This window comes from Camelus ferus, chromosome 6 (assembly GCF_009834535.1).
Source record: "Camelus ferus isolate YT-003-E chromosome 6, BCGSAC_Cfer_1.0, whole genome shotgun sequence".
Classification (NCBI taxonomy): domain Eukaryota; kingdom Metazoa; phylum Chordata; class Mammalia; order Artiodactyla; family Camelidae; genus Camelus; species Camelus ferus.
Genome location: NC_045701.1, coordinates 1,328,488 through 1,334,679, shown reverse-complemented (window position 1 = coordinate 1,334,679; position 6,192 = coordinate 1,328,488). Strand labels below are relative to the sequence as shown.

The 6,192-nt window shown below is 49.0% G+C and overlaps 1 non-coding gene across 1 annotated transcript; it reads left to right on the top strand.

Annotated features, from left to right (window-relative positions):
* The first annotated feature begins 944 nt into the window (after positions 1-944).
* LOC116664583 lies at positions 945-1,078 on the top strand. Its single transcript, XR_004321105.1, has one exon. It is a non-coding gene; the product is annotated as a small nucleolar RNA SNORA31 (small nucleolar RNA).
* Positions 1,079-6,192: the final 5,114 nt, after the last annotated feature.

Sequence of the window (6,192 nt, the reverse complement as noted above, 5' to 3'; positions counted from 1 at the left end):
TGGCCTTGGGAGGGGGGTAAATGCCATTAAAGGAAAATTCCCACTGCCAGTCATCCTGGGAGGAAGGCTGTCCTGGAGCAGAAATTGAGGACTTAGCATGTGGGCCTTGGGGGTGATGGAGAAGCTCGTCCCCCCCTCTCCCTCTCTCTGTCTCCCTGTTTGAAGAAAGTTGCATCTGCCCTGTGAGGGAAGACACGGTCCAAGCCACGCTGGAGGCGGTGCAGGGCTGGGCCCTGCCGTGTGCAGCAAGCTGGGACCGGCCAGGTGGTGGCCCTGTGAGATGACCCGGGTACCAGTCTGGGATCTGTGGGTGCTGAGAAGAACCACCTTGATCAAGGATGTGAGTATTTCTCTTTGTTTTCCTCTCCTTCCATGGTCCCCTAAATTTTATCAGCTTCTGCTAAACACTGTGTCTGGTCCATTAAATATTGAGAAAAGGGCCCCAAGCCATGCTTGGGGCTGAGTGGCTAAGAGGAGACCAGCAGTGGGCTCAGTGGTGGCAGCCACCCCCAGAGGATGGCCATGCCCAGCCTGGTGGGAATTCAGAGGCTGTGGGGACCACAGCTGGAGGGAAGAACATAAAGGGGACACTCTGGGGCTGGTGTGACCCAGCACCGGAGGGCTCTTCAAAACAGCTTGGAACAATCTGCAGAGGCTGGGTTCCCATGAGGGCCAGGAGGATTCAAAGTAAATTGTAATTTGAGTATTACTGCGATGAGACAGTTTATTATCATTGGCTGAGAAAGGCTGAGATAGCCATTCTGTTAGATGTTGTGGTAGTAAGAGCAGATAACACCAATAATCTAGTGTGTCAACATTGTAACAGAACTTCCCACTTCGCAAAGTGTTTTTACATACGCCCGTATCTAGTTGATCCTCAGATAATCCTATAAGATAGGTAAACAGGCATTACGTTAATCGTTCTTATTAATTAACAGAATGAAATGCATCTTTTTGACACGCCTGGAGCAGTTACTGCCTGCTACGAAGTTTTCCGTTCCAGATGCAAGAAAAAAGTGGCCTCGCGCTTTCTGCCTGTCCGGTTGTGGCAGCCCAGATTGAACAGGGGAATACAGGGCGAAAAGTGTTTTGCAACTTTGTGAACAGTAAAAGCCTGCTTTGCTCCAAAGAGGCGGGGGGGCGGGGGGGTGGAGATGAACAGGATGAGCCCTGTGAAATCTCTTTATTTATAGGTCAAATGTGGTTCAGTGTCTATAATTTACATGGTTCAGCTGAATATTATTATATAAACCATAACTATAATTATGAATAATAATAACAATAGGTACCTTTAAGGAAAAAGAGTTAGCTGGCATATTGCTAAGCTCTTATCACATCTGCTCTGATTCCGTTTGCACAAGAGCTTGCTGAGGTGGTACTTAAGGGTGGAGGGGTGCTCCTCCTGGCCCCCCTTCAGGGCCCACAAACCCATTCCCAGCTGCTGGGGTCTCACTGCTCCTTCCCTCACTGGGAATCCTGACTATAGGTTGTTGCCTCCGCCCAGGTGAGGTCCAGGCCCAGGGGCGGGGGCGGTCTGCAGCCAGTGGCTGGTTGATGTACAAACGTCTTACCCCGGCTTCCGTGCCTCATTCCGGGACCCTCTGAAGGGCCAGCCCAGCTCCAGGCTCCCTTCTAGGATCAGCTGAGGCCTCGGTTGTAACCACATTGGAGATTGGTGTCTCCCTCTTTGCAATCCTATCTTCTCATTTACAGGTGTACCTGCCAGGAGCACCGCCTGATAAACCTTCTGCAGAGTCTGCTTTGGGGGAACCCAAACCAAGCCAGTTTGGGCTGGAGGTGGTCCTAGGAAGCAGAAGTGAAAATTTGGAGAGGGTCCATTTGCCAGACAGCTGTCAGCGGAGAACCCATCACTGGGGTAGAAGTCAGGTTAGTCCATGGCATACCGTAACCTCATGATTGTTAAAATGCAGTGCTGGTGACCTGGGCCGGGGTGGGGGGACACGGGCGGGAGGGAGTCACACTGGCTAATGCCATGTCTCTGGCGCTTGAGGGAAGTAGTGGGTGTTAGAACTATGGAAATGAATGACTTTGCTGAGCCGGGTGATTTGCTAAAGATGGGTAATGACAGTCTCAAGTTGAAAAATTCACCCAAGCCAAAAGCAAAAGCCAGAAGACCTCCTGGGCAACATGTGAAGAAATCTCACTTGCAGAGGAAGGACCAGGCTTAAGACTTAGTGGTACAGTGTAGCAGAGCTCCAGAGAAGGTAGAATTGTTCAATCTGACATGCCCTTGGGTGCCAGGCTCAGAGCCCTATTAGGAAAGGGGTGGGAAACTGAGACTTGAGTAAATGCACTTAAGAACCTTGACCTCTCCGATTCTTCTGAACCCACTGGGCCTGCAGAAGTGAGACACTTCTTGTCGGCAAGTACTGGCCCCTCTTCTAGAAAGATCACACTCAGTGTCAAATGAGGCAGGCCCCTGCGAAATAATGCTTGTCCTCAGAATCCACCTCCACCGCCTCTCTGGTGCTCTGATGGACCACAAGAGTCAAATCCAAACCATGTTGGGCCCGCTCAGGGAGGAGAGGGACTCCACGCTGAAGGAGCCAAGGATCTGGCTAATTTCTTCCAGCAGGGAGTGTGCACAGAACTCAGTCCTGCGCTGGACCAAGACGGGAGGAAGGTGCGGTTGCATCAGAGCAGGTGTTGATAAGGAAGTACTCTCCTATGAGACAGGACTTAACACTCTGGCCAGGAACCTGGGAGGTGGTGCTGACACAATTTAAAGATGGATTTTGAGAAGCTTAGGAAAAGCAATGGCCCACAGAGCTGCCGTGGCACACAGTGCAGGAAGGACTCGAAAGGCTGAGAGGAGTGGGCATTCTAGACCGTTTGTAGTACCCAAGGCCAGAAACCCCGCCAGCTGTTCCGAGGGAGGCCGTGGAGAACACCCTATATCGAAGCAGTAAGGGATGAGCTGGGGAGGGAGGGGCACAAGCTTTACACACAGTAGGAGACACTATCACAGAACGGGGCTCTGATACCCATGGGGGTTATAGAACACCCCTCCCCAAACAGAATAGAGGCCAGGTGGCAGTGTTTAACCTTTAGAACCCAGGTGGGCACAATTATTGCATTGAGCAGCAAAATCGGAGTGGCGATCAGGAGGGCCTGACCCGCAAAGGGCTATAGAGACGGTTACCAGAACACAGTGTTCCTAGAGGCAAGACAGATGGATGGCCAGACCCTGTATGGCTTAATTTAGACAATCAAAAGAAACCAAGGATGGATGAACGGGGGCTGAAGGCAGCCGCCCCCGGTAAAATGTCGTGATTCCTTAACCCGTTTCTGGACCTGAGCCATTGACGAAAGGACATGCGACATCATGGCAAATGTCTGCAGTAACATTTCCCCCAGGTCCTTTCCAAAAAAGGATCCATGACCATATACTTCTGTAACTGAGCATGAGGAAGGGGGAATTGCAAGGACTTGGAAGAATTGTTGGTACAGGGTCTGAACTGACATTGGTATCTGGTGACCCAAAGCGTCATCACGTCCCCATTAGAGTGAGGGGAACATGGGGGCCAGGGGATAATGGAGCCCTGGCCTTCCTCCAGCTCACAGTGAGTTCACTGGGTCCACGGGTCCACTGTGGTTATATGTCTGTTCCTGGGTGTCTATTGAATAGACATACTTGGTAGAACCCCAACATCGGTCCCTTGACCTATGGAATAAAAACGCTCCCTCCCCTGGCTCCAGACTTCTCAGAGTGAAGACCTCTAGACCAGCACCTGCCTTTGGCCAAATCGTGAAGGTCGTCAGTCTGCCTGCAGGAGCCCAGGCCTCTCTGTCTGGGTTCCCCTTCGAGGGCATGTCCCCACCCCTCCCTCCCTGAAACCCCTTCCCTTTTGAATGATTCTGACTGTAGGTTATTCTGCTGAGGACAAGGTCCTCTCCAGATGGACTTCCTCTCCCCTGGGCCTTTGTCCTTTCTGCTGGAACCTCTCGCTGGGGGTAAAAGGCTCTGGGTCCTGAGAAAGGGACACTCAGCCACAGCTGGTGATGCTGGTGATCTGGTGATGACAGCTCTCCCTAGAGAGGACCTTTGAGTCCCTTGGGGAGGGCCAGGCTGGCTTTGGAGACAAGTCGTGGATAGTTTTTATTTATTTGTCTGATTGTTTGTTTGAAGTGTAGTTGATTTATAATATTGTGTTAATTTCAGGTGTACAGTATAGTGATTCAGTATTTTTGCAGATTATATTCCATTACAGATTATTGCAAGACAATGGGTATAATTCCCTGTGCTGCGCAGTAAATCCTCGTTGTTTATCTATTCATGTATAGCAGTTTGTATCTGTTAATCCCATTCCCCTAATTTGTCCCTCCCGCCTTCCCTCTCCCCTTTGGTAACCACCAGTTTGTTTTCTATGTCTGTGAGTCTGTTTCTGTTTTGTACGTAGATTCATTTGCATTATTTCTTAGATTCCACATATAAGTGACATTATAGAGTATTTGTCTTTCTCTGTCTGACATTTCAGCAAGCATAATACTCTCTAGGACCATTGCTGTGGATAGCTGTGAATTGCTTCTGCCCGGCATTCAGTGCCCACTTTTCTGGTGACAGCACTACAATTTTGCCTTAGGAACTGACCCTTCTCCATCTGATACAGTTTTGGTGGGACTGCCCATCAAGGAAGGGACCCTGTTGTCCCTGGCCAGGGCATGGGCCATGCCAATCAGATATTCTCTCCTAGGAAGTTGAATTTTTTGAGCAGATGATACAAGACTAGAGAATGTTGGGACCAATCCATCCTGGTTCTGGTGACTACCCCCTGGTACCTGCTTCCCAGGGTCCTGGAACGGCTCTCCTGCTTATCCTTCTGGCCAGCTTTCCCCTGAGCTCTCTGTTGCCCCACATCTTCCGAGAGAGGACTTTCTGGGTAAGTTACCCAGAGTCAATTTCTGTTTCTTACCACCTAAGACCCCAGGCTAATATGGTACCCGGGCCACCTTGGTCTTTCAAGTCCCATTTCCTCCCCCTAGAATGGTTCAGGCTTCTCATTTTGTGTGAGTGGTCTTGCTAATTCCTGCTGTGTTTTATTTATGCTGTGGATGTGGTGTGGGTAGCCGGTGAGCAGGCCAGGTCGGGTGTTAGGAGCTAAGAGAGACGGTGGGGTCGGCCAGATTCAGATCCTAATTCCTGAGCCATGCTGCCAAATTGAGACTGCACAGCCACGGAAGGGGGCCTGTGGCGGATACAGGCAGAGCATGAAGCCACAGGATGAACACACTCTGTCTTATCAAAGTACCAATTTGAAGATTTTATAATGGTAGGGAGGCATGGTTGTTGCTGGTTTGTTTTTTTTTTTTTTAAGTTTTAAATTAAATACGTTTAGATTTTGGCAGCGAGTAGAAGAATCTGCAGGAATTTTTATGAGCATACAAGTGTGTTCTCAGAAATTTCCTACTGGCAGAGAGCCAAATCCATATGCATATCTAAACCTCTTAGCTGTATACGTTCTCTGTAGCTAGAAAGCGTATTTTGGTGGAAATTTAGACACAGACCAATGGTGGTGGGAGCTTTGGTGAAACTACACAGAGTGTTCTAATCCAGGTCCCCTCCTCTGTCTATTGTCAGATTCCTTTTTAGGGTTGAGCCAGAAGTGGGGGCCTGGCAGAGTCCTGCTCTCCCTGACATCTGCACAGACCCCGATTCCTGCTACCTTGTTAAAAATGGGCAACTTTGTGACAAATCACTCACCAAGGAAAGACATCCCCTTCTTCCACAGGTAAACGCAGGAAGCTTAAAAACAGAGTGATGGATCTTACGATGGAGAAGGAAGTCAGGAAAGCAGGCCCGAATCTCATTTTTGTTGTGCCTACGGTGCTAAATATATGGATTCCTCTTATGTTCCAGGCATTTCCCACACTTTTTAAAAATTGAAATATAGTCAGTTACACTGTGTCAGTTTCTGGTGTACAGCACAATGTCCCAGTCGTGCATATATTCGTTTTCATATTCTTTTTCACTAAAGATTATTGTAAGATGTTGAATATAGTTCCCTGTGCTATACTCCCACATTTAATCGTTACGTCCATGAGGCAAAGATAGTGTCATTCGCATATTATAGCTGAAGATACTGGGACTCAGAGAGGTTGGGTGAGTAACCCAAAGCCATACAGCTAATTTGGCCATTTTTCTTAAAGATCATTCTTATGCAACCCCCCTTT